This window comes from Leptodactylus fuscus, chromosome 2, assembly GCF_031893055.1.
Source record: "Leptodactylus fuscus isolate aLepFus1 chromosome 2, aLepFus1.hap2, whole genome shotgun sequence".
In the NCBI taxonomy this organism is placed as follows: Eukaryota; Metazoa; Chordata; class Amphibia; order Anura; family Leptodactylidae; genus Leptodactylus; species Leptodactylus fuscus.
The window spans coordinates 135,415,732-135,430,700 of NC_134266.1; the positions used below are offsets into that span (position 1 = coordinate 135,415,732).

Below are 14,969 nucleotides of genomic sequence, written 5' to 3' on the forward strand. Positions count from 1 at the left end.
TCAGTTAAGTTAGATGGTCGCCGAGCATGGACAGCCCGCTTCAAATCATCCCACAGATGTTCAATGATATTCAGGTCTAGGGACTGGGATGGCCATTCCAGAACATTGTAATTGTTCCTCTGCATGAATGCCTGAGGATTTGGAGCAGTGTTTTGGATCATTGTCTTGCTGAAATATCCATCCCCGGCGTAACTTCAACTTCGTCACTGATTCTTGAACATTATTCTCAAGAATCTGCTGATACTGAGTGGAATCCATGCGACCCTCAACTTTAACAAGATTCCCGATGCCGGCATTGGCCACACAGCCCCAAAGCATGATGGAACCTCCACCAAATTTTACAGTGGGTAGCATGTGTTTTTCTTGGAATGCTGTTTCTTTTTGGACGCCATGCATAACGCCTTTTTTTATAACCAAACAACTCAATTTTTGTTTCCAAAATGAAGCTGCCTTGTCCAAATGTGCTTTTTCATACCTCAGGCAACTCTATTTGTGGCGTACGTGCAGAAACGGCTTCTTTCTCATCACTCTCCCATACAGCTTCTATTTGTGCAAAGTGCGCTGTATAGTTGACCGATGCACAGTGACACCATCTGCAGCAAGATGATGCTGCAGCTCTTTGGAGGTGGTCTGTGGATTGTCCTTGACTGTTCTCACCATTCTTCTTCTCTGCCTTTCTGATATTTTTCTTGGCCTGCCACTTCTGGGCTTAACAAGAACTGTCCCTGTGGTCTTCCATTTCCTTACTATGTTCCTCACAGTGGAAACTGACAGGTTAAATCTCTGAGACAACTTTTTGTATCCTTCCCCTGAACAACTATGTTGAACAATCTTTGTTTTCAGATCATTTGAGAGTTGTTTTGAGTAGCCCATGATGCCACTCTTCAGAGGAGATTCAAATAGGAGATCAACTTGCAATTGGCCACCTTAAATACCTTTTCTTATGATTGGATACACCTGGCTATGAAGTTCAAAGCTCACTGAGGTTACAAAACCAATTTTGTGCTTCAGTAAGTCAGTAAAAAGTAGTTAGGGGAATTCAAATCAATAAAATGATAAGGGTGCCCATACTTTTGCACCGGTCAAATTTTGGTTTAATGCATATTGCACATTTTCTGTTAGTACAATAAACCTCATTTCAATCCTGAAATATTACTGTGTCCATCAGTTATTAGATATATCAAACTGAAATGGCTGTTGCAAACACCAAAATATTTAGAACAAAAAATGATTAAGATTAATAGGGGTGCCCAAACTTTTTCATAGGACTGTATCTGCTCAAAAAATAAAAGGGACACTCAAATAACACATCCTAGATCTGAATGAATGAAATATTCCCATTGAATACTTTGTTCTGTACAAAGTTGAATGTGATGACAACAAAATCACACAAAAATCAGCAATGGAAATCAAATGTATTAACCAATGGAGGCCTGGATTTGGAGTCATCCCCAAAATTAATTTTGCTTTAATTTTGGGGGTGACTCCAAATCCAGGCATCCATTGGTTAATAAATTTGATTTCCATTGATAATTTTTGTGTGATTTTGTTGTCACCACATTCAACTTTGTAAAGAACAAAGTATTCAATGAGAATATTTCATTCATTCAGATCTAGGATGTGTTATTTGAGTGTTCCCTTTATTTTTTGGAGCAATATATATATATATATATATATATATATATATATATATATATATATATATATATAGTATAATATGTCATTTGCGAGCTAAAGAGAAGGATTTAATGGTGGCTTTTCTATGTCCATACAGAAGGCAGAAATAGTGATAGCTTTTATGCTGCGCCTTGGCAGAGCTTGCGACTGGTGTTTTTCTATAGCTACCTTGTACCTTTTAATGTTCAGGGCATGCCTTGAGCCAGAGTTGGACTTATTTATGCTGACAGAGATTTTTCACAAAAGCACCTCTGTGTTGCAGTTTGTACAGCATTGGCCTATACAGCACTATGTTTTTGTTATGGCAGTACCAACTATTGTCACACTACCATTGTTAATGTCTAGTCCTGTCATCCACCATAGCAACAGCCATTAACTGTTGCAGAGTAACAGACAAACGGAGCCTCATAATTTTTTTTTATGTTTATAAAGGAAAACAAAGTCCTGCATTCAGGATTAGAAAAGTAAAAACCTAACAGAAGAAAGCTTCCATCATGTTTTTTACAGTGGGGTGAATGCAGACGGATACCCGATGGAGGGGGCTCTGTCTGCATCTGTTATTTAATGTCCTTTGTGCTCATCTTGTGACACATGAGAGCCATGACCTTAAATAACAGTAGTGTGAACATACCCTTAATCATTCTTCCAGTGCATGGATCATTCTACACCCTAAATTTCTGCTTCCAGGACCCATGCTACAGCGACTTGGTGAACAGTAGGCTTGGCTCCAGTCACACTACAGATTTGGAAATATGGATATAATCTTCATATGACACAAAAAAATAAAACCTGTTCTACATTTTATAATGCCTGAGACATGACTATAAAAAGGAGTTTGTCAGGATCAAAAAAATTATCTTAGTACCTTATAGTGCTCAAATCTGGGAGAACAGTGCTATAATATATTAGTAAAATGGCTGCCTGATTTTGACAAAAAAAAGCTTTATATGCAATTGAGCTAAGTGTATCGGGGGTACTCTAGGGTGGCTCATTACCCCTTCCAACAACACTGAGGTAACTGGCACTTTCCCCGGCCTCTTCCCTTCTCCATCCTATCTTGTGAGGCTCTGCTACCCCAGAACATGGCCCCAATACGCTCTTACTTCATTTCCATAGGAATGAAAAGCAGTTTTCCATCAAAATTAAGCAGCCACTCTGCAAACAAATTGAGCACTATAAGGTATTGAGGTTGATTTATTAAAGTTTTTGGTGCTGACAGTCTCCATTTATAGTAACTTTCCCCAACTGAGATACAAGACTTTGAGAATGCTTACTCTAGTGAGAAGAGGTGTACATACAAAGTATTTCAGTACAGAATGTCACTGAAAGAAGATGTGAAAATGTGTTAATAAAGTATATTACAGAACGTATTAACGACACAAATACTGCCAGAAAATCTAAAGTTGATCAAAAGTTTAGTTATGCTTTAATAGCAAAGGAGTCTGCAGTTACTGAGTGAACAAAGTGTTACACTAGGTTCACATCTCCATCTTTTGGGTTCGCCAAGGAGAACCAAACTGCTGTTTTAGTGGTTGCACACAGACACCGGCGGACCCCATTGACTAAAATGCATTAACCCAGGTGTGTGCCATTTCAAAACTGAAACCAGCAGAGAGAACAGGCCTATGAGTAGGACTTTTCTCTCCAACGATTTTTGTTGATTTCTGCAGTGGAGTCTCCAATGCAGACTCTGGCACAGATGTGAACTTAGCCTTAGTGACATTTATGTACTACGCACCTAAGTGCTCATGACCCTGCTCTGTAACTCTATATAGCAGACCATATAGTTACAGAGTGGTTTCTAAATACTTGATGACTCAGTTACCCCTTGTTCACATCTGCATTGGTATTCCGTCCAGGGGAGTCCACATGGGGATCCCCCTCCCAGCAGAATACCAAATAGAACTGCAAGCGCTGTGCAGTAAAAGCACACGGACCCCATAGACTATTGTGGGGTCCGTGTGCTTGCCGCGCGCTGCCTGCACGAATCATGCGGACAGGAAAGTAGAATGTGAACTACTTTCCTGTCCACACAGTCCCTACGGAGATCTGGCGGCAAGCACATGGACCCCATTATAGTCTATGGGGTCCGTGTGCTTTCACTGGCACACCTCTTGCAGCTGCGTGTGGTATTCCGTTCGGTTTAGAGCATAGAAAAAGTCATGACAGAAATGGTTGTAAGGGGGAAACACCCTTTTTGCAATTTTTCTTCTAGTAAACATAGTAGACTGAAAAAAGGATGTTGACAGAAGGACCTAAATAAGACAATCAAGAACTGAGCCTACCAAGGCAGAGTAGTCAGTGCCAGGTATAGCTTGATGTCTATGACAAGAAACTGTTGCTGGGAGCTTGTTCTGGGCACAGTATCCGCTTTAGCTGCTCTGGTCTCTGCCCAAAGCTCATCATTATAGTTTTTGTTCAGTTCCATGCTGCAAATAACGCCACATAACAAACATTCAAGCCTGCCTGCATTTTTCTCAATCCTATTATTATTCTCCTCAGAAAGACAGCATGATTTCCTGTGATCTTCAAGACAGAATACACCTTAGCTGCTCAGTATAGCATCTTGCCCAGCAGTATCATACGTTCCCTTGGATCTCTTTCATCAGCTCTAGAGAGAGGTCTCCGTTCACTGTACACATAGTCCCAAGCCTTGTTTTATGCGCCAAGGCCCCCTGCAGAGGACACATTCTCAGCTATGCTATGTCATTGCAGATGCGCTTTGCAGACATCAACCTTGCAGAACAGGCCTCAGCGTGACAAGTGTCATAGCACAGGATACCTTTCTGAGTCAATCACACTAAAGCAGTTTCTTCTGTGTAGTCAGAATAATAAAAAGACCATATATATAAGTGCAAGGCTGTTCCATTTCTCCCTTACCTGATACTTTATTCCACTGTGAATAAATAGAGAAATAGAATGCTTCTTCTTGGATCTTCTTACGTGACATATAAAAATCATCATTTATTAGTGACTTGTAACCATATCGTTCAGGTGTCCTGCCATAATGTTTACCTAAGGCTAAGGTCTCACGTTGCTGGAACACAGCGCTTTGTTTTACAGCAAAGTGAATAAGATTTCATTTCATCTCAACCACAAATTGGGGAATAACATTTTTTTCATAATTCCCTTTTTGGTGTTGCAATTTCAGTGTTGAGGAGCGAACGATTATAACATATGTAACCAAAATGTGAAAACATACCAACACCAAACTTATTCATGAACTTATCTTGAAATCTTGTTAATACAACATGCTAAGAAAAGCCTTGAAAAGCCCCAATTCACACTCTCTCAGACACAAATAGGATACTTAGCATATCACTTTTTGATAACTTGCCATGAAACCAAATTGTGTTGAGTAAAGCTGTTTGACTTGTGATACACATATCTGAACATGTTTAGCCATGAGAACAGGTAAGGGTCAGTTCACATTTCCATATGTATTCTGTCTGGTTACAGTCCGCATGGAGACCCCCCAGACGGAATACAATCGCAATTGCAAGCGCTGTGCTGTAAAAGCATACAGACCCCATAGCCTATAATGGGGTCCGTGTGCTTGCCGCGCACTGCGTGGCAAGCACACGGACCCTATTATAGTCTATGGGGTTCGTGTCCTTTAACTGCACAGCACTTGCAGTTGCGTTGGTATTCCATTGGGGGGGACTCCCCTGGACGGAATACAAACGCTAATGTGAACCAGGGGTAAGGCTTTGTTTACATCTGCATCCGTAAGAGACTCTGTAGCAGATTATGCCGAAAATCAGTAAAGAGATCACCTGCAGACCCTATTATTGTCTATGGGGGTGGGTAGGTGTCTGCAGATAATCACTGTTTCAGCAGGCGGGCTCTTTGTCATTCCATGGCGGATACAAATGACGGAGAGCACGTGCCTTAGAGAAGATGCATCTGTACAGCTTTACAATCATACTATAAACCATTTCCTTATCCATTTAGTGAAAAAAATCATCTAATGCACAGATAAACAGATAAAAGTAATAATCTCCAAAATATATTTGGCAAAATAGTTTTAAGGCAAAAAGATGAACTAATGGCTATATACACGTGTAGACTTATGGTACAGTAGAGAATAACTTAATGACCCTATTCAATAATAATGCACAGGAAATAAAAGACGTTACTCCCTATTTATGGATACAAGTAAAACAGAAATTGTATAAAGCTGACATAATCTAGTGAGCATCAACAGCAAACAGATCCAGTTACAAGACTCTCCCACAGCAATGCAGAACCACAGGACACAGCTCTGCAAAAAACTGATGAACAAACAGATGCAGACTGATAAAATGAATTATCAGATAGATAGATAGATAGATAGATAGATAGATAGATAGATAGATAGATAGATAGGTAGATAGATGCATTTCTTCTATCACATCTGCACCCTGACATTGGACAGTATTGCTATACATGTTTAATATAAAGCATTCATATACGGTAATGAATTTTAGATCCTAAACCAGCCTATTGTACAGAGATTAGAAAAAGGTGCGAGTGTCTCTGCAAATAGCACTCTGTTGCCATGGATGATTTATAGTAATAGAAGTTAGTGCTGTTTCATGTTTAAGATGTTTTTTAAAGTAAACTTTAATCCGCTTTTGCTGCAGTTGTACGTATTTTGACTAAGGCCCCACATTGCAGCAACTCAGCTTCTCTTGTTGCAGATTTTGTTATAGAGATACAGCTGTGTTTACGCAATGTCGGGCCTTAGCCTTTATTCGTAAATTTGGTACATAAGCAAGACCTTTGCACAAGATCACCAATACACCTGAAGAACTTGCGGCTCTCTAACTTTTTGAGTTATTTAGTGTAGGTGATAGAAGTATTTCTTGCATGGCTACCAATATAAAACTCATTGACTTTTAGAATGGTGTAACTGACGCCTAATATCCATAGTCTCAGTAATCTTCAGGTTATAATACCGTACAGTGGTTAGCAATGTAGCCTTCCAGCGCTGGAGTCCAACCAAGGGCAACATCTTCAAGGAGTTTGTATGTTCTCTTTGTTTGTGTGGGTTTCCTCTGGGTACTCTAGTTTTCTAGCACACTCCAAAGACATACTGAAAAGGAATTTAGATTGTGAGCCCTATATGGGACAGTGTTGATGATATTTGTAAAGCGCTGAGGAATATGATAGCACTACATAAGTAAGCAAGAATAAATTTAAAAAAAAACTTACCCCTAAACACTGACTTAAAGAGGACTCTTCATGTCCTCTAACATCAGTGGTATATACAGAATGCCAACATGCAGCTTTGCCCACGTGCCCCCACTGCAGAGGTAACAGTACCAAAATCACTGCACTTTCCAGGGAACTTCACAGCTTAGCGTCACTGGCTAGTGACAAACTTCCCCATCCCTCTGATTGACAAACCTCTTATATGGGAAGAATATGCAAATCTGACTTCCATGATGTAATTAGGAAGCCAGTGCCTCAGGCATGCACACCAATAGAGGGCGCTGACTGAGAATGTGCAAGTCTATCTTCCATGATGTAATTAGGAAGACAGAGCCTCAGTCAAGCAAACCAATAGAGGGCGCTCCCTTTAACATCATGCCAACCTTCTCAGAGGCCTTTGTTTGCAATGATGTTGGGATTTTACCAGATACAGTCTCTCAGCCAAGGACAGCTGTTTCGATGTATTTGCATCTCATCAGCTTGGCGTAGAGAGGACTGATCTGGCAGAGGTGAGAGGCTTAGACAGGGTTGAGGGGATATCGTCACTCCATAGGGAGAGATCACCAATTAGGTGTGTGGAGTCTTATTAAGCCATGAGCGCTCCACTGTGCAAAGGAACATGGGAAGAATATGCAAATCTGACTTCCATGATGTAATTAGGAAGCCAGTGCTTCAGGCATGCACACCAATAGAGGGCGCTCAGTGGAGCGCTCATGGCTTAATAAGACTCCACACACCAAATTGGTGGTCTCTCCCTATGGAGTGACGATATCCCCTCAACACTTATAGTGTATGTAGGGGGGATTGCCCACTGCCCAGCAATGACGTTGAGTTGTAAGGCCCTCTTTAAGAGAAGCACTATTCTCCCTCCCTAGTGAGAAGAGAGAGTGAGATGAAAGTGAGATGAGATGATCAAAATAACTGAAAACTGCTCTGTCTGAAAGTATCATGTATGAATGCATTTGGTGTGGAAAAGGCAGACTTCTCTTTTTAGCTATTATGTCTCATGAAATTTATCACTTTGAATGTTCTCTATTTTTTATGGTTGTAATGTCTTCTGGAGAAAGTTGAAGTTAAATATATAAAATTTATTGATGGACTTCAAGGTTATGAACCCTTTATCATAGTCAAAAAAGTTGTATGTGAGTGTCTCTTTTGCAGTAATACATGCTAGATGTGAAATGTCCAGGATTATTCCATTCCTACAGTGCTTTTTTCTTCTGCTACAGCCCTTAAAGAAACCTTTTCTTTCTTGAGCTGAAAGACACTGATTCTGATAACACAGGAAGATTTTCATCATCCCAGTACCATTAAGGTTAGATCTAATATCTTTAGTTCACATATTGAAAAGATTATCGTTAGATGGCATCCTACAAGCTTAAAATGTCCATATTGCTCTTACTCATGGCTGAATTTCAAAATTAAGAAACCTCTTGAAGGCACCGGTCCCACATGGTGTAACTGTGGCAGTTTGCGGTTTAAAGTCCCTGCATAGTGGATGGGATTCTAGCGAATCTCATCCACACATTGCAGAAAAATATGTAAAAAATATGCAAATCTATTCTCCTGGATTGAATTAGGAGAACAGAGTGCACTCTGTACACCACCCTATAGAGGGCAGCATCCTTAACATCATGAACGACTCAGCTGGGAACAGATTCCCAGCTATGGACAGCGCTGTTTCGGCCTATTGGGCCATCCTCAGCATAGCGTAGGGATACTGATTTAGCAGAGTGAGAGACTATAGACCAGGGTATGGGGACACTCGTCCACATTAGGGAGAGCGTGTGCCTACATAGGCAGTACGGAGACGAGTGTCCCCATACCCTGGTCTATAGTCTCTCACTCTGCTACATCAGTATCCCTACGCTATGCTGAGGATGGCCCAATAGGCCGAAACAGCGCTGTCCATAGCTGGGAATCTGTTCCTTTTGGGACAGAAATACTGATTTAGCAATTAAATCCACAACATGATTAAAAGACTTTATAAGTCGTTCATGATGTTAAGGATGCTTCCCTCTATAGGGTGGTGTAAAGAGTGCACTCTGTTCTCCTAATTCCATCCAGGAGAATAGATTTGCATATTTTTTACCCATAATCCCCAGCGGAGCAGGAATGACTTGTAAGTCTCCGTACTGCCTATGTAGGCACACGCTCTCCCTAATGTGGACGAGTGTCCCAATACCCAGAAAAATACGTGCAAGACATCTGCGATTGCCTGGTCATGTGACTGCCCCAGACACATTTTCTGATCTTCCGGTGACATCCTCAAAGTTTTCATTTTCCCGAGTGGTTAAAGGAGAAAAAGCATCCCAAAGTTAGTTAAACAATTGTTCATGAACATAGCAATAACCAATAGGTGGTCATAATCTGCTGTATGGGAACATGGCAAGGCTCGGAGTAGAAGGAGCGCTATTTGGCTTTTGGAGGGCAGATTTTGCTGGAATAGTTTTCAGGTGCCATGTTACAATTGCAAAACCCCTAAAATACCAATGCAATGGAAACCCCCCACAAGTGATCCAGTTTTGGAAACTACACCCCTCACTGAATTTATGAAGGAATATAGTGAGCATTTTGACCCCACAGCTGTGCTGTAGTGGTACATGGGCAGCATGGTGGCTCAGTGGTTAGCACTGCAGCATTGCAGCACTGGAGTCCTAGATTCAAATCCTGCCAAGGGCAACATCTGCAAGGAGTTTGTATGTTCTCCCCGTGCTTGCATGGGTTTCTTCCCACACACCAAAGACATACTGATAGGGAATGTAGAATGTGAGCCCTATATGGAACAGTGACTGACAATATCTGTAAAGCGCTGCAGAATATGATGGCGATATATAAGTAAGCATAATAAATAATGGTGGGGCTCAGAATGGAATGAGTGCCACTTGGCTTTCAGAGGGCAGATTTTGCTATAATAGTTTTCATGTTGCACTTGCAGAGCCCCTAAAGTACCAGTACAATGGAAAGTCCCAACAAGTGACCCAATTTCACAAAAATTAATGTACAAAGTGAAGATTTTTTTTTTTTTTTTTAGAAATATTGCAGTTTCAGTGCCCAATATGTTGTGCACACTTTGTGTCATCAGTGACACTAAAACTATTATGTGGGCTATCCTGGGTACAAAAAAAGGTACCTATGTGGGCATAAACTGCTGCTTAGGTACAAAACAGGGCTTAGAAGCGAAGGAGCACTGTGCTTTTTAGCTTTTGTAATTTCCCAAGAAGTGACCTCATTTTGTAGTAGCAATTTTAGGGTCTTTGCAAACGTGGCATGGCACCCTTCACCCTGCTGTCCAAAGGGCAGTTTATGCCCATATGACGCTTGTTCCCAAGATAACAAACTTAACAAAGTCATATGTGAGCACAGAAGGGAAGGAGCGCTATTTTGGTTTTTGGAGCACAATTTGGTTTTTGGACAACATGCCACTGATTTGCCAGTAAAGTGGAATCAGCAGACACTTAACACCATTTTTGAACTACACAACTGAATGTATTTATCAAGTGGCATAGAGAGAATTTTTAACACTTAAGCATTGCATTAAGTTAATTCCCAGAAATGAATGTGCAGCTGATAATGAAAAGTAAAAATTGCAGTTTTTCCAGAGATACGTCATTTCAGATCTTGATATGTTGCGCCCAGCTTGTGTCAGTGGAGACACTCCAAAAACTGTTAAGCGGGTATATCAGGCACAATAGCGTTCATCTCTGATACAAGCTGAGCACAACATATTGCACACTCGAAAAATTGCAATTCTCATCTTTCACCATCATCTGCATATTCATTTATAGAAAATAAATGAATGCAACACTTGAGAGTTGAAAATTCTCACTGTACCCTTGGATAAATTCCTTTAGGGTGTAGCTTCCAAAATGGGGTCACATGTTAGGGGATTCCACTTTATTGGTATTTCAGTGCTCTGCAAAAGTTTCATGATGGCCAAAAACCAAACTGCCCGAGTCTATGCTCCTAAAACTACATGGTGATCCTTCCCTTCTGCTCTACAAACAGCAGTTTATATCCATATATGACATTAAGTACATTATCCTGGGTACACCAGTGTCATATATATGGGCATCAACTTAAAGTTTGGGTACACAGCAGGGCACAGAAGGGAAGGAGCACTATGTGGCTTTTGGAGTGCAGATTTAGATGTTTGGTATCTGGATGCCATGTGATATTTTCAGAACCTTTAAGGTATCAGTAAAGTGGAATACCCTAGGGAGTGAACCCATTTTGAAAACTGCACTCCTCAAAGAATTTATCAAAGGGGTGTAGTGAGCATTAGTATCTCAGATGTGAATACACAGCGGATGCTGAAGTGTAAATATTTAAGCTGTGCGTAGTACATTGGGAACACTAAATTCCCTACTATTTCCCCCAGTAACTCCTATGATTGGGGAGGTCACTCTCGGGGTCACTGCTGGTGTATTTTCCATTGTAAACTCTAAATCTGGGGTGTATCTTGATATACGCTCACACAGCTTATGCATTCCCTTCCTGCCACAACCCGTTGTGTTCTAATGATTTGGCAATTTGGGGGGGAGGGGGGGGGTTGGCCTTCACATTGTGCAAGCTAAAAAAAATGAAATAAAATAAATAAATAAATAAATAAATAAAATGTTATCTTTATTCTGCAGTTCGGTACAATTACGGCAATACATAATTTATATTTTTATATGCATTACTAATTTTGCTGAACAAAAAAACAAATGGGGACATAAATCAATTTGTGTAAATGATCTAATAACTCTCAAATCTTTGCTTTCTAACTTTTTCACACCAGGATGAGTGCAGGACTTGATAAATTCTCGGCAATATGTGTAAATACAGCCATATTTTTAAATATCTTAAGCCATGGGACATTTAATAAATATATTATAGAGAACAATGCATGAATGGACCTAATCAGGAGGAAATCTAGAACCGGACTCCACGTCAAGATTGAGCATGATGCTTCTTTTATCTGCGTCCTGCTGCAATATTTGCTTCCCATTGAAAACAATGTGCTCCAAATTCAGAGGTGAAATCCTCCCCCAAATCCGTGGAAAATTCCTCCGTGTGAACACAGCATAAAAGTAATGATAGTTGTTAGTGTAAAATATATTCTATACATAAATCTTCTTTTCTATCCCACTATTATAAATGTGAAAGTTTGGATGTTTGTATGTTTGTTAGTCAATCATGCAAAAACTGCTGAACGGATTTGAATGAAATTCGGCACATAGATAGATTGTAACCTCGATTAAAACATAGGCTACTTTTTATCCCGGTAAATGATATGGCTTCACGACTGTTATGAATTTATGTTCACATACTATATTCCACTGTTCTTACAGCAGCTTATCTCAGCCAGGTCTCATCTCTCTGTGTAAACACACGATAACCCTCAGTAGTGGATTGTGTGCATACATTTGCATATTATTTGATCAGCTCCAGGCAGTGCTTACTCACTGGATGGGAAAACACCTTTAATCCAAATTGGCAGTTTGCTACTTTTAAACACACCAGGAAAAAGAAAATCTAATTTGTTGCTAAATTTTAAAACAACGACAGCTATGAACGTAGCCAGAAGTCAACAGAGTTCTCCTCAAGTGGAGCTGACAGGGATCATCAGCATCAAAAATACGTTCATTATATGGTGTCCCAGCGAGCTGCTGAGATGCCATAACAATCACGGGCAAAGCGCGAGGAACAAGTTTAACGGCAGGCTAGCTTGACAGCTGCCGAAACGCCGGAGCCTGCGGATTATCAATGCCAACAACACGCTCATTATATGGCTTCCCAGCAAGCTGCTGAGATGCCGGAACAATCACGGGCAAAGCGCAAGGAATGAGTTCAGCGGCAAGGCCAGCTTGAAAGCTGCCGAAACGTCCGAGCAGACGGATTATCAACACCAACAACACGCTCATTATATGTTGTCCCAGCCAGCTGCTGAGATGCCGGAACAATCATGGGCATAGTGTGAGGAACAAGTTCAGCAACAGGACAGCTTAAGAGCTGCCGAAACGCCAGAGCAGGCAAACCATTGACGGCAGCAATTTGCTGAATATAGGCGGATCATCAACACCAATAACACACAGACAAAGTCGCGGGCAGAGGCTAGTATAGCATAATATGTAACATGTCAGTCACATCAAGCATAATGAAGTATTTATTTAAGATGTTACAAATAACATAAAGTTTAGCAATAAAGAGTAATAAAACAAATTCCAAAGCACTGACTTTCACATTTTTCCTTTCTAAAAAAGTTACAATGGCAACAATATGTAAATGGGCAGATTGTGTACAGAAGATGAATAAATTAACATTAAAGGTCTTTGGAAATGTAATTAAGTGTGTTACTCAGAACCTCAGGATTTACCATCAAATAAAGTATGTTTGTCTTCATTGGAGTGAGAAGAAGCAATGAAAGGAACAGGACAGACAAGATAATTACCTTGTGCTGAGATGCTTGTTATCTTCCACTCAATTGCTGGTTTGATTGTTACAAAGAAGGAAAAAAAAAAACTGAACAAGTATTTGCGCTAAAATGTATTAAAGAGTTTTTCTCATCTGAGGATTTCAGATGCCCTCCTGTCTCCTCTCCCATGCACTTCCTGGGTTTCAGTTCATTACGACATAGAGCTTCTGCTTGTTGCAAAACACACTGTTATCTCTGGATTTACATACACAGATAACAGAATCACTGCTTAAGAAACTTATCTTGCCCTTATCAGAGCTCAAAAAATTAAAGCATTATACAGCATAAGTACCCAGCATAAGGGACTGAAATCTTATTCACATGACAGTGAAATATGGATATGTGACATGTTCATTTTGAGAACACATTGAATCTAATGTATCTATTCACATGTCCACGGACCATCAAAAAAACCTGACATACAGTAACTTTTTCCATAAATGGGCATAGTGCAATGAGAATAGACAGATTGAAATTCATGGATCCTATAATGGCAATACGACAGCTGTTTCAAAAAGGTCTGAATATGACTTTTCTGTACTATTTATCCAAATTTACTGTAACCTTTCAAGTTACCCAGCAGTTTTAGCAGCTCCCTACAGTATTCCGACCATGCTGCTCCTTACAATAGTTATAGCAGCCCTGCCCGTAGAGTATTCACAACCAACTTGTCCACAGCAGTTGTAACAGGAGAATTACACCTTTCAATGCAATTTAGAAAAGTCCTCTCACACCACGTTACAGCAGCTCCCCCCCCCCAACAGTGTAATGACTATGTGTTTTTATAAGTAAAAAAAATGCAAAATGTGGCAGTCATTAACAATCAGTCTAAAATCAGGCTAAGATTTTTTAGCTGCTTGAGGCTGCCTCTACCTGGGACCATACTGTAATTTCCATTAGCAGAGATGAGCAAGTTTTTCAAAAATTTGATTTGGCCGACTCTTCAAAGTTTCCAAAATGATTTGCTTAGATCTGAATTAATTTGCGGCAAATAGCATTCAAAAACAGCTATTTCCTGGCTGCAGAGAACCTGTATGGTGGTGTAGAACACTGTGCCTTGCAGTAACACACATGGGGAGTCTACTATGGTAGTGAAACGATACAGTGAGTCAGTATGGCACGCACATGATGGCTTCACTCTTAGAACCACTACATAGCTCACTTATTTGGCCAGTTACAGGGGCCAAAACTGCCCAACTAACTCAAGTGTTAACTCAGCCTTACACGTCAATGTTCCAGGTATAAACAACTGTGCAGAGGCCCAAGATCCTAAAGATCCTTTTGTAGTGTGAAAGAGCACACTCTTTTTACACCGTCATCTGCTGATTCCACACAGATGACTACAGAACCTGTTCTATTAAATGTTTATACAAGCAGAGCCCCCCCCAATAGAGTGGAGATTAAGTTAGCAGTAAGTTTGTGTTGACATCACAGATTATTTTGCCCTTCCTCTCACCCGCCAGAACAATAACAACCCCCCCCCCCCAAAAAAAAAACAAAAACAAAACCCAACCTAATCCTGTCTGTTTATTCATCCGCCTTCATTCAGATGACACATGAATGGAATATTTGCATGACTTCTGTGTTTTGTACTCACTCCTGCTTTTGGCTACCGAATCATAAAGAGACAACCACA

General features: G+C 40.4%; 1 protein-coding gene across 2 annotated transcripts in view; it reads right to left on the reverse strand.

Annotated features, from left to right (window-relative positions):
• Positions 1-14,969, reverse strand: part of ADGRB2 (adhesion G protein-coupled receptor B2) — a 390,112-nt gene that overhangs the window by 338,473 nt on the left and 36,670 nt on the right. The window contains exon 1 of one of the 2 annotated variants that reach the window (XM_075264671.1): positions 2,852-2,857. The exons of the other annotated variant lie outside the window; for it this stretch is intronic. The gene's annotated coding sequence lies outside the window, so the exon portion shown is untranslated. Of the gene's footprint in view, positions 1-2,851; positions 2,858-14,969 lie in introns of those variants that run through there. 2 annotated transcript variants of the gene reach the window in all.